General features: G+C 52.4%; 1 pseudogene; it reads left to right on the forward strand.

Annotated features, from left to right (window-relative positions):
• Positions 1–14008, forward strand: part of LOC144953663 (uncharacterized) — a 267013-nt pseudogene that overhangs the window by 145702 nt on the left and 107303 nt on the right.

A 14008-nucleotide genomic window follows, 5' to 3' on the forward strand; every position in this document is an offset into this window, starting at 1 on the left:
TCCTGATGAGCGAGGAACCTTCGTTGGAAGGCTCCCCAGTCGCCCCCATCCGCCTTGAACGCCGACAGCTCGGGCAATCTTTGCTGGAGGACCCGATCGTCGTCGACGTCGGAGAGATTTTCCTGCGCTCCGCTGTAGTTGTGTAAAATGTCGGCTCGGTTGTCAGGCGCAAAATGGAGAGCTCCGGCGCGCGCTGATGACGTGGGCTGCGCTGAGCGGAGGTGTCCGGCCACGTGGCGTCCGTGTTTCCCGCCAATCGATGGCGGCCCCCCAAAAACGGCGGCAACTTCCAGACTTTTGGCGCGAAGCGCCTTTTGGCGGGATTCCTCCAACGTCGCTTCCTCCACCAACCCCGCAGCCGTTTTCCCGCTCGCCGGAACGGAGATGTCAGCCAAGACAGCGGCGGCGGCGAGTAGCAACTCCGCCAACCGGGAGTGCGCGTCTTGGAGGCTGGTGTCGGAGGCAAGCGGAGCGTCGGCCATCACCGCGAAGTGCTGCATCGGCGGCAACTCCTCGTCCTCTCCTCCCGAGGTTGGTGTCCCCGGTACGCCGTCGTCGTCCCGACCTCGCTCGTGGGTACGGGTAGTCTTCCTCGTGTCCATACTTCTTGAAGACAGGTTTACTTCTGACGCCAGTTGTAATGTAGTAACTCGGCGGGAGACGACTTCACGGGTAACACACTCTTTATTTTACCAAACTCGTTCACAGGTGACTAACACCTACTTTGTATCTCGGGTGACAAACACCCACTTAGCTACTCGGCGACTAACGCCACTGAGCTACTCGGGTGACCAACACCCACTTAGCTACTCGGCGACTAACGCCACTGAGCTACTCGGGTGACCAACACCCACTTAGCTACTCGGCGACTAACGCCACTGAGCTACTCGGGACACTCCCTGCCCGGGGTATCCGTCTTGACTGTGGGTCCCCAGCCCGACCCACGTGGGCGTCGGACCCCGGGTCCCACAGCCTCGCCTCCGAGCCACACAGGGCCCCGGTCCCCACAAGGACGGCGGGACTAGGGGTCTCGGGGCACTAGGTCTTCAGCTCCGTCTTCGGGTCTTCAACCGGGCAACTCTCCCCGAGTGCTCTCGCGCGTCCCCCTTTATACCCCACCTGCGGACGTCGCTGCGAGCACCCATCTTATTCGACCAATCACTCGGCGCTGGCTACGATCCTGTTTTCCCACATCTCATCGTGCCTCACCACCCACGCCGCGCCGCCCCGTCATCTGTCACTCCCGGCGCACGCGTCCACACCACGCCCACAACGCGTGCCCAACCCCGCACCCAGCGCCGCCCCGTGATCCATCACTGTCACAGTCGGCGCACGTCAACACCACCACTACATATATACACACCGAAGGTCGTATGTTACAGACTAAAAGGTGGTTGATTGTTCTTGTTGCATTACTTTATTAAAGACCACGCTTACAAGCTAAACCATTCAGATGATTATTTAAAGTTTATGACGTAAATTATAATATAACACACTTGTTTGCTAGAAGCACCATGTTCAACACGAGTGTCCTTAAATATGTTTATTAAACAGGTTCATCACAGCATAAACTTGCACCTCTTAGTCCAAATCAAACTCGACATCTTCATTTCTATATTTCGAACTGTATGTCGTTGTTAAATCTTCTAAACCTGCAGCAGTTTACAGGACATAGCCGGGTGAATATTAGCAAATTCACAGGAAGCACTGAATTATGCATACAATTATGCAGTGAGATGCACATACATATTAAGGTTTAATAACAATGGCCAGATTAGCTATGTTGTTTGATATGCAGTTTGTTAATGTAAAAAAAAAAAATTAATGCAAGGTCCATGATAGGCCAAGACGAGAACAAAGGATTTGGATGCTAGAGCCGAGTTATAAGGAGCTTAAAATCAGACCTCAAGACCATTTGGAGAGGAATTTCACTGAAGAAAGACGCTCGACTCCTCGCTCTGCAGATTACCCTTCTGCTAGACCCAGCCTTGGCGAGCACGATTGCGTGGCGACTGGGAGAGTTTGTGGCGATCTCTTCAGACGGGTTACAGGGACATCGATACGCCGTGCATCAACAAGTAAGTGACTTTGTTAGTGGATACACTGGTAATCGTGTGTCGTCCGACTTACGAGACGTTACTGTGTCTCGGTTAGACGGTAGTGAGAGTTTGCTTTTTGGCGATTTGAGCCAGACATCCACGCAGCTTAAAGGGTACCTTTAACTCTCAACAACACCCGCGACTGTTCCTCTGCTCTGAAGAATCAGTCACATGAGGCAGATAAACTCTCCACAGCGCCACGCACACACGGTTAAGAAGCCATTCAATTTCTCTGCGTGTGGGAAGTCATTTTCACTGAAATCAACTCTTAACTGTCACCAGAAAACACACACGGGCGAGAAGCCGTTCAATTGCTCTGTGTGTGGGAAGTCATTTTCACGGAAATCAACTCTTAACAGTCACCATAAAACACACACGGGCGAGAAGCCGTTCAAGTGCTCTGTGTGTGGGAAGGCATTTGCAGATTTATCAACTCGTCGCAATCACCAGAAAACACACACGGGCGAGAAGCCGTTCAATTGCTCTGTGTGTGGGAAGTCATTTTCACGGAAATCAACTCTTAACAGTCACCAGAAAACACACACGGGCGAGAAGCCATTCAAGTGCTCTGTGTGTGGGAAGTCATTTTCACGGAAATCAACTCTTAACCGTCACCAGAAAACACACACGGGCGAGAAGCCATTCAAGTGCTCTGAGTGTGGGAAGTCATTTTCACAGAAATCAACTCTTAACAGTCACCAAGAAACACACACGGGCGAGAAGCCATTCAATTGCGCTGTGTGCGGGAAGGCATTTGCAAGGAAGTCAGATCTTCACACGGTCATCACCCCGAAACAAGCATGAGAAGATCAGCAATGATAGGGAAGTGAAATCAAAAGGTGAAATACAAAGTGCTGCAATTAGTCCTGAAAAAAATGAATCTTTCGAACCTATGCAGGTGGATCCTGAGAGATGCGTTGATGTAGCGGATGTAATGAGTCCTGACGACAATTCCTATTTTGACCCCATGAGAAATGGCTGCTGGAGTGGCTGGATAATCAAAGTAATGAGTACTTCTGTTAAAGTCCTGGAATGTGCACGTTTGTGTCTCTGTTGGATCAATTTATTAGGTGCAATTGATTATATCAGTGATTTCCAGCACTACTCCAAGCTAGTGTAATTATTTCAACAAAACCGTTTGATTGTTCTGTGCGTTGGAAGCATTTTCACGGTCAGCAACACTTCAAAGGCATCATCAAGCAAAGAGTAAAAATGTTGTCATGAGTCCTAAACGAAATTCCTCTTTCGACCCCATGCAGTTGCATCCTGAGAGATGGCTTGATGTAGTGGAGTGGCTGGAGAGTCATATTCGTGTCTCTTATATATTTTTTCGGTGATTTCTAGGACTTCAAGCTAGAGTGATGTTGTGCATGCTCTATAATGTGTTCAGATGAATGTCTTCCTTTTAAGTTCCAGAAGTGTTCACTGATTTCAGAATGACAACAATTTTATACTTCGATAGATACATTGCTTCGTCTCGTCGTTGGATCATCGGGGCTGTTAAATGTGTGCTGTTTATTGTAGAAGGTGGCATGTGTTGTCATCTTCTCACAACAATTTTAAACTATGGACGAATGGCTTCAAGCGAAAAGGACGTCAAAGGGGAAATCGACGTTTACGTGTTTGATTTTAAGAATATATTTTAACTGTTTGAGCATGCGTATTAATAAAGATTTCGATACGAGTATTAACGTGAGTTTTCTTGCAGAATAATAAGGACCTGATTTGTTTTTAAAGATGACTGATCGTACGTTATTGCGACCATATCTTTCCTTTAAAATAACACGGACGAGTAGACATACACACACGAGAGTGCATCCAAACGCAACTGTATATACAGCGGTGTGCATTCACACACGAGTGTGCATGTGTATCTACGAGTTTTAACGTTAATATACTTGCAGAACAATAAAGACCTGCTATGTTAAAGATGACTGATCGTTCCTTATTGCTACAATGTTCATAGCGAACACGTGTGGAGGCGAGTTTCAGGTGAAGCATCTCCATCACACAAGTTTACCCTTACCTGGCAGCATCGTGGCAGTCCGCTGGTCACACTCACTACGTCACACTCACGAGCTGTAGGGGCGGGGCTCTGTCTGCTCAGTGGCGCTGTTTTCATTCATTTAGCACCACGAGCGGGGAGTCTCATCCCTGTAGTTCCATGTTGAGGTGGCGCATTCCTACCACGTTGCCCCTCAATTCTTTGTACGACACAATATAAAAATAATGTGTTTGTTCCAATACATAATCATACACGAGTACACATATACACCCCCATGTACACACCCACACACGAGTGGACATACACAGCGCGGTAGAAACATACACGAATGTGCATACACACTGCTTCATACATACACACACGGGTGCACATGCATACAAGTGCGCATACACACACGAGTGTACATACACAGCAGTGTACGTACAAAAACAGTAGTATACTTGGATAGCGGAATTTTGTGATTATTTTCACAGTTTAAGCTGACGATATGAATCTTAGATGCCCCACAACACTGAAGTACGTTATGCTAATGACAGAAAAGCATGCAATTCTAATTAAGTTTCTGTTTCAACTGCAAACGCTTGGAATTATTTATTTCTTGCTACCCCTATCCCCTCCTTTTGATGCTGCTAATCCTGCATAATGCACGGGCATAAGTAGTGTAATAATTCTCCGGAGACGGATTCGGAATCGGTCCTCTTTATTTTCACTTCACGGTACACTTGCTCCCACACGCTCCGTTGCTGGCAGACAACGTAGTGGCGGCGGACTCCCACCAGCTCCCACCGCGCACGTGGCACCCGGAGCCCCGTTCGCGCGTGGCTCTCGCCCCCGTTCAGTTCCCAGTCTCTCCCTCGATCCTTCCTCTCTCTCCCTCTTAATCCCTTCGTCACGTGGTCCTCTCCAGCCAATCCTCCATGGGCAATCTCGACCGTTCTCGATGGTTCCCTGTCAATCCCGGGACCACGCCTCTTACCCGGATCCCCATTGGCTGGGGCCCCAAATGGCTGGGCCAATCACTCCTGATGACATGCCGTGATCACGCCGGCCCCACACTCCCTATCTCGACCCTTATTGGCTACAAGCAGGACCGGCAAGCCAATCCCCCACGTGAACCCACGATAGCTGTTATTACATCACCCCCCCCCCCCCGGTGAAAAAAAATAGCCGTCTCGGCTGGGAAAGGGTGATAAACCAATTCCGAAACATATTATTAGGGCACCAAGGTGCGTTTAACAATATGAGGGTGAACCGGCGTCCCTGCGCCTACAACATTTAAAAAGTCACCCATACAACAAAATCACGACATACATTAGGGCGCCCCTGCAGCGCAGTAACAACAGGGAATTAAACGAACGATCAAACGTTAACGAAACGGGAGAGATTTCGACCGCGTACGTGACGCGGGACCCCCTCCGCTTCCAGCGCCTGATCCCCTTGCTTCCGGATGGACAGGAGGTTGTAGGCTTGAAGAAGAAGTAGGTTGTGGATGCTTGGTCACGCCCAGGTCAGGTCTCATTGGAGGGGGGGCGGCTGGGGCCACCTCAGCCCTCAGAACCTGTTCATCTGTAGGAGGCACAACACAGTCCCCCTTGGGATCAATGGGTGTGGCAAGCGGCGTGGTCGGCTCGACGGAACCCGGCAGGTCAACTAATGGGGATGAAGGGCCGACACGCGCGTCAACATAGGGTTTAAGCCGTGAGGAGTGGACATACCACCGCCGATTTTCATACTGAACACGGATACTCTGCAAGTTCCGAACATCTATTAGTGTTACAGGCCCTCGCCACGGCCTGTGCAGTTTGGGGGATGTGCCCGCCGGTACCTGGGGGCAGTGGAGCCACGCCCGGTCCCCCACTGACCAAGACATGTGAGTATGCGATCGACGCGCATAACGTTCGTTCCTTGCCTGAGCACGGGCTGTCGCACACTGGGCAGCCTCTCGCGCCTCCGTCACTCGTTCAAGCGAGTCACGCACGTGGTCAGGCAAGGAACGGGACGGTCGTTTGCTTGGCTCACCCAATTGCACGTCGATGGGTGGAACATTTTCACGGCCATACATCAAAAAGAATGGTGAGTATCCCGTGGATGTGTGTGGAACCATGCGGTAAGCCGCTAAGACGCCTGGTATGTGCAGGTCCCAATCGGTTTGCTTTTCACTGACCGTGTGACAAAGCATAGCCGAGAGGGTGCGGTTGAATCGTTCCACCATACCATCTGTTTGTGGGTGGTAAGGAGAAGTGCGAATTTTCTTCGTACCCAACGCGTCACAAACTTCCTTAAGCAATTTGGAAGAGAAATTCCGCCCCTGATCTGTGAGCAGCCTTTCAGGTGCCCCCTTGTCCATGACATACCCGTTCAAGAAAGCGTCGGTAATGGATGCTGCCGTCTGGTCGGGTAGGGGCCAGGCCATCGGCCATCGAGAAAAATATTCCACCCCGACGAGAAGGTATTTATTGCCCCTCGCCGACGGGGGAAACGGGCCCAGAATATCGAGAGCGACCAATTCGTTAATGTGGGACACCTCAATGGAACGTAACGGTGGTACATAGGGGTTCCGAGGCGGCTTCCTCTTTGCACAGTCCTGGCATGAGCGAATAAAGTCATTGACGTCTGTTGTCATACCGGCCCAAAAGAAATCCTTCTGCAGTGCGGCCAAAGTCTTTTGGACGCCGAGGTGCATCAATTTATCAGCGTGCAAAGCACGAAGCAGGTCGTAGCGAAGTGAAGTAGGCACCACCAAGCGTGGTCGATCAGACAACCCGTCAGTACACATTAACAATCCCGACTTGCCTCGGAACATCTGCCATTTCCAACCCGCCAATCGAGATTTTTGTTTCCCTATCAATTTCCGTAGTGGAGACAGCGAGGCATCAGCCTCCTGCTCACGTAGCCAAACCGCGTGCGGTAACCGTAAGATATCATCCGTGTCCACCGACCCTTGCTGGTCGTCCTCCTTCGCTTCCGCCCCCGCATCCTCATCCGCTATCGCCCCCATAACCGGACAAGGCGAAGCGGCCGGTGCCGCACAGCGGTGCGTGCCCGTCAGGCAAGTGCACGGAGGAAGGGGCGGCAGCCTTGAGAGCGCGTCAGCGTTCGCATGACGGGCCCCCTTTCTGTATGTAATATCAAAGGAAAATTCTTGTAACGATTCCAGCCACCTGGCCAATTGGCCTGACGGTTGATCTAATTTCAAGGAGTATTGTAAAGCCGCATGATCTGAGCGAACTAGGAATTTCCGTCCATACAGGTACGGCCGGTACAAACGGACAAAGTGAACAATTGCCAAAAGTTCCCGTCTTGTCACACAATAGCGTGTTTCCGCAGGGGACAAAACCCGGCTGCCGTACGCCACTACTCGCTCTACCCCGTCCTTACGTTGCGACAAAACGGCCCCAATGCCGATATCACTAGCGTCCGTATCGAGGATGAACGGCTGTGAGAAATCTGGGAAATCCAGCGTTGGCGCCGTGGCGAGGTGGTTCCGAAGTGCCATAAAAGATTTTTCCTCTTCCGCTCCCCATTGAAACCTTTGATTTTTGCCAGTCAGAACATGTAATGGCTTTGCCAACGTCGCAAAATTTTTAACGAAGCGGCGATAATAGGAAGCGAACCCAATAAACCGCCGAACATCTCCCACCGAAGTGGGCGTGGGCCACTCTCGTACACATTTCGTTTTCAGAGGGTCAGTGGATACGCCGTCCGAACTGACGATATGACCCAAGTAGCGGACAGAGTGTTGCAGAAGGTGGCATTTTTTAGGTTTAAATTTAAGGTCAACCGTACGCATTCTTTGAAAAACCGCCTCTAGACGTTGGAGGTGTTCTTCGAACGTGCGGCTGAAAACAATTATATCGTCAAGATATATGAGGCACGTTTCCCACTGCAGTCCAGTCAGCACCAATTCCATGAGCCGCTGAAACGTCGCCGGTGCCGCATTCAAGCCCATAGGCAACCGATTAAATTTAAAGAGACCTTGCGGCGTGCGGAATGCCGTTTTTGCCTTCGACTCATCGTCGAGGGGAAGCTGCCAGAACCCCGAGGACAAGTCAAAGGTAGAAAAAAACTTAGCACCCGATAAAGCGTCCAACGAATCATCCATCCTCGGTAAGGGGTATGCATCCGCCACCGAAATTTTGTTTAACCGGCGGAAATCAACACAAAATCTTGTACCGCCATCTTTCTTCTTTACCAGAACGACGGGCGCGGCCCAAGGGCTGTTGGACGGCGAAATGATGTCCGCCGCCAACAATTCATTTACCGCTCCGCGCACGTGATCCCTTTCCGCCGGGCTCATGCGATGAGGGTGCATAGAGATGGGAGGCGTCGCACCGGTGTCAATATGGTGCGACAAAAGCGACGTGCGGCCGAGGTCCAAATCATTTTTACTGAAAACATCAGTGTACTGTATCAATAATGAACGCAGGGCGTTCCTTTGTTCGTTCGACAAGGAAGAATTTTCTCCGCACAAATCTGCGATCCAACGTTCTTGAGAGCGATCGTGTGGGGGCCTACCAGCGGGCATTCGTGCACGCGGCGCTGCGTCGCAAGAGGCGAAGTCGGTAGTGGCGTGAGCCAACACCGACCCCTCTGGAACAATAACGCGGTCAGGTCCCCCATTTAACACCTGTATAAAAGGTGCTTGACCCGGTCGCACGATCGTTTGCGCCGCCGCTAAAGAAAATGATTTAGATGCCGAATTAGATGGGGATAGCAGCACGCCTTCTGCACCCTTCCCCATTCGAAGGGGTTTACGGTAACGCAACGGTATTAACATCTGTGCTCCCGGCGGTACTTCTACCGTAGCAGCAAGAACGGCAGTGACTGCGTTACCTGTAGGCGCGCTGGCCAACAAGGAAGGCAGGAACGCCATACGACGACCCCCCGGCATTTCTAAACAGTCCTGGTCGACTCGTATTTTCAGCGGCATCCGACGCAGGAAATCAGTACCGAGTAAGCATGGAACAGCTAGCGAGCGAGAGATTAACACAGGTCCTGCGGCGGTAATATTTCCGATAGCGATGCTCACATCCACCTGGCCACAGATACCCATGCTTCCCCCATTCGCGGCGACACACGCATCATTAACCCTACGTATCTGCGACGCAGGGATGGACAACAGATGGAAAATAACATCAGAAATGATGGTGGCCGACGCGCCCGTGTCCACCAAGATGCGCACATCAACGCCGTCGATGGTACCGCGTACCGTCGACGAGCCCGAAGCCGCAGCTACCACCCTGCGAGCCAATTTTTTCCACTGCGTAGCAGAGCGAGTAACTGTAGCGGGGGAAGTAAATTTTTCCTGAGGAGTGTGAGAATGAGTGCGAATGGATGGGTGATGTGACAGGACCTGCCGGGTGTCCGATGTGTGCCGACTCGCCTGAGGTTGTTGCGGCTCCGCGGCAGGTGGAGGAGATGGAGGTCCCCTCGTCGGAGGAGGCGACAGTAGAGGCCGACAGCGGCAGTCACGGACAAAATGGCCCCGTCTGCCGCACTTGAAGCAAGCCGCCGACGTCGGCCGTCGGTCGGACGACCCGGCCCTTGCACGCGGACGGCCCATGTAGTTGCCACGCTGGTCGCGCAGCCGCCGTCCCGGACTCTCGTGCGAAACAGCAGCAGCCAGCATGTCGTCGTCGCCCGAGTCGTCGGAGCAGTGGACCACTAGTCGTGGAGACCACCCCAAAGGTGGCCCGTCGATCTCCGGTTTCCCCGTCCACGCCGCCATCTGGTCCCAACGCCTGATATTAAATTTTGCGTCCAGGCAGCGCGCCACCCATCGCGATGTAAGTGGTTCGTGGCCGCACACTGGCAGCGAAATCTTGAGTTCCTGAGCCAACTCCAGCATACGGGAGAGGATGAGAGGATCCAAATGGTCGGCCATCGCGTCGGGGTAGGCAGCCATGGCCAGCGCCATCAATGCCCCACGATAGGCCAACGGCGATTCCTCCGATGCTCGGCGACGTAACATAAATTTTCTGGTGGCTGACGTCGGTGGGTCATAGAATTCCGCCATCTCCACGAACGCGTCCCGCAGTGTCTTCTTCTTGGCCGCCGGAATGGAACGGAAGACCCCCAGAGAAACATCGTCCAGCAGTGTAGGTAGCGCTCACCGTGCTTCATCCTCCGTCCAATTGACGGATCTAAAAGCCGATTCAAAGCGCCATGTGAAAGCACTCCAATCACCTCTGGCGATGAATTTTTTGATTTGTGGAAGGCGATGTCCGCGGTGGCAAGCGCGCGCCGCGGGCGTCTCCGACTGGCGTTCCCGCTCTCCACCCGTATCAGACAAAATGGCAGCCGGTGGCCGCGTGGCGGTAGGCGCGCCCAAAATGGCGGCCGACGGCTCCGGCGCAGCTGCTCCACCCAGAATGACGGCGTCCTCCCGCGTAGCAGAAGGAATGGCGGACGCAGGTTCTTTCACCGGACTCCTTCCCGCGGCGTCCAGTTGATCGGCAATCTGGCGGCCCGCGGCTGGTGAGGATGCCACCGCGGTCACCAGACTAAGCAGAATGGCACGTAATGACTCGATCTGCTCCGCCATCAGCCGCCACTCGCCTTTTGTTCCTGCAGCGGTCGCATCTTCCGTCGGTCGACGCTGAGAGACGTCGAGAAGTACATTTTCAGCAGGCGGCATAGGGGCTGTAGCTCCCAACAGCTCATCTTCATCCGTCGCGACCTCCTCCTCCGATAGAGGCACAGGCAGGTTCTTTTTTCTGGGGTGCTTGGACATCTTGACGATCGTCCAAACAGTCGCAGAAGTACTTCTGACACCAATGTAATAATTCTCCGGAGACGGATTCGGAATCGGTCCTCTTTATTTTCACTTCACGGTACACTTGCTCCCACACGCTCCGTTGCTGGCAGACAACGTAGTGGCGGCGGACTCCCACCAGCTCCCACCGCGCACGTGGCACCCGGAGCCCCGTTCGCGCGTGGCTCTCGCCCCTGTTCAGTTCCCAGTCTCTCCCTCGATCCTTCCTCTCTCTCCCTCTTAATCCCTTCGTCACGTGGTCCTCCCAGCCAATCCTCCATGGGCAATCTCGACCGTTCTCGATGGTTCACTGTCAATCCCTGGACTACGCATCTTACCCGGATCCCCATTGGCTGGGGCACCAAATGGCTGGGCCAATCACTCCTGATGACATGCCGTGATCACGCCGGCCCCACACTCCCTATCTCGACCCTTATTGGCTACAAGCAGGACCGGCAAGCCAATCCCCCACGTGAACCCACGATAGCTGTTATTACAGTAGTACTAATCACATACCTGCATTTCCCATATCCCCTCCCTTTGATGCTGCTAATCCTGCATAATGCACGGGCATAAGTAGTACTAATCACATACCTGCATTTCCCATATCCCCTCCCTTTGATGCTGCTAATCCTGCATAATGCACGGGCATAAGTAGTACTAATCACATACCTGCATTTCCCATATCCCCTCCCTTTGATGCTGCTAATCCTGCATAATGCACGGGCATAAGTAATACTAATCACATACCTGCATTTTCCCTAAATATGCTAAATTCCTCTTGATTTGCAAATTATTTTGTCAAGGCGCCCTTCCCCCCTTTCCAACCCAGCTTAAATATACGCTCCAAGCATGGTGCTGTTTCATTCAGACGCTGTCTCCCCGACAGACCTGTTCTTCACCTGAGGACGGCTGCGTGCGTTGTGGCCGAAACGTCGTGAGAATTATTTTATTACGTTTATTTTTTTATTCTTTCCCTTCTACGTGACTTTACCGAAAGAACCAAGAAGATGAATCTCTGCAGTCACGAAAGCTTTCAATCGAAATCGTTGTTACCGCTCAGAGACCCGGCATCTCGTCTGGCGGCCGCCCGCAAGCGTACGTCCCCTTACTTCCAGACCCTCGCCGTGGTCGACTCGCAGCGCCAGCGCCCCGAGCCGGCCTCCCTGAGCTCGCGGGAGGATCTCGACCTTATTACAGTTGGCCAACTCGGAATTGGAGCTGGGGCAAACGTCTCCAAGTCAGCAGCCTCTCACCACCGGTGTGACGGTTCAGAACTGGTTTCTACTGCATTGCACACAATACCCGCTTGACCACTTGATGTCCGATCACGGCCACGATGCACCACTCCGCTACTGCTTATGCAATCATCTGGCTCGACCACCTCTATCCAATCAGAGCGGTTTACATCGGCCGCTTGTACTGCCACCCATGCACCCACCACTCGCTCTGCCTGCCTGTCGATTGCCTTCAACCCAATGGCTTTGAATACACCACACAATCTCATTGGCTCTGAGAGAGTAAGCAGACCTGAGATTAGTGCTTAGATGGGAGACTCCCTGGGAATACCGGGTGTTGTGGGCTTAGGCCACAAGGTGACTAGTCGAAGATGTACATGAATGGATTCTTGATTCCATCTATCCTTGTCATTGAGGTGCATCCTCGTCGTATTCATGACATTCTACTTGGTACCGTTTCCTCCCACATGCACAACTAAATGCAATTGGCCAAACATTCCAATGTAGCAGGAGCCTCCTGATAATGTCTTGAGACTCAGTAAGGCTCTCCTGCTTGGTTTACACCACGCGAACGACTGCGGCTGTTGATCGCGCAGCTCCCCCTGCGACGATCCCCTCCACGCTGTCCGTGGCTCCCCCTCTCACCGCAGCCTTGCCCAACCGCAAGGTGAGCTGTTCGACTGCTGCCAGTAGTTGGTCAGCCATCCCATCACCTCGCTCCACCCCTCCATGATTTGTAGCTGCTGTCGGTCGCCTGCACCCCCCCCTCCCCTAGTTGCCACCGCAGCTTCCTCTTCACTTAGAGGGTTGTTGACCAGGACCCCGCCTCCCGGGGCTGACTGAAGGAAGGTCTCCCCCTCGTCCTTTCCTTTGTCAAAGGTCGTCTCGGGTGGGTTCTTCCCTCGGTTAAACCGTGACATGATGGTACCCCACTTCTGACACCAGTTGTAATGACACCAGGAGACACGTTTCTTGTCGGTGATCTTCATTGAAGGCACGAACACTTGACAGGCGAATACCCCGGCTTCAGCAGCCCCGAGCCTCTCGTTTTCGACACGTTTTATCCTATGCGTGGCCATCCCTTAACCCGTGACCACGCCCCCTCTCTAGAACCTTCTCGATGGCTCTTGGTCCCTGATCCACACCTGCTCCCTTCTGTCACTTGGCCACAGCCTTATTCTCGATCCTTCTCATAGACCGCAGATCGTTCACCCTGTCTATTCATTAACCTGTAATTACCCATTGTGGCCCCTAGTCTCTTCCATTGCTAATTCCCCTGTCATTACCCCCTGTGACCGCTAGTCCCCTGTACTGCATTTACACATGCACCCATCCACCCAATCACTAAAAAACTCACCAACTCAATCATCCACTCACTGATCCATTCACTCACCGACTCACTCAGAAATTCACTGACCAACCCACTCATTCACATCCACTCTCTCAGGTACTCATTTGAAACTGGTGTTGACTGTGAGAGGGAATCAAGCCTGGGTCACCAGGCTCGTAGCGCAGCACACTCACCGCTACACTACACTCGTTCGCACAAACTTACTCTCACAAACTGACTTGCGCACACAAACTCACTCGCACACGCAAACTCTCTCACAAACTCACACACAAAGACATACATTCCATGTATGGGATTCATTGTATAGCCTGAAGAGACTGTTGAGGTAAGTGCTGTTAGCAATCACCTATGAAGACCGAATCAGCACACTAAGGGGTGAGTAGGTTTCGATTTAAAGCTTTCGTGACTGCAGGGATTCATCTTCTTGGTTCTTTCGGTAAAGTCACGTAGAAGGGAAGTAAAAAATAATAACAAAACAATTCTCACGACGTTTCGGCCACAACGCAAGCAGCCGTCCTCAGGTGAAGAACAGGTCTGTCGGAAAGACAGCGTCATTCAGAC

This window comes from Lampetra fluviatilis, chromosome 80, assembly GCF_964198595.1.
Source record: "Lampetra fluviatilis chromosome 80, kcLamFluv1.1, whole genome shotgun sequence".
In the NCBI taxonomy this organism is placed as follows: domain Eukaryota; kingdom Metazoa; phylum Chordata; class Hyperoartia; order Petromyzontiformes; family Petromyzontidae; genus Lampetra; species Lampetra fluviatilis.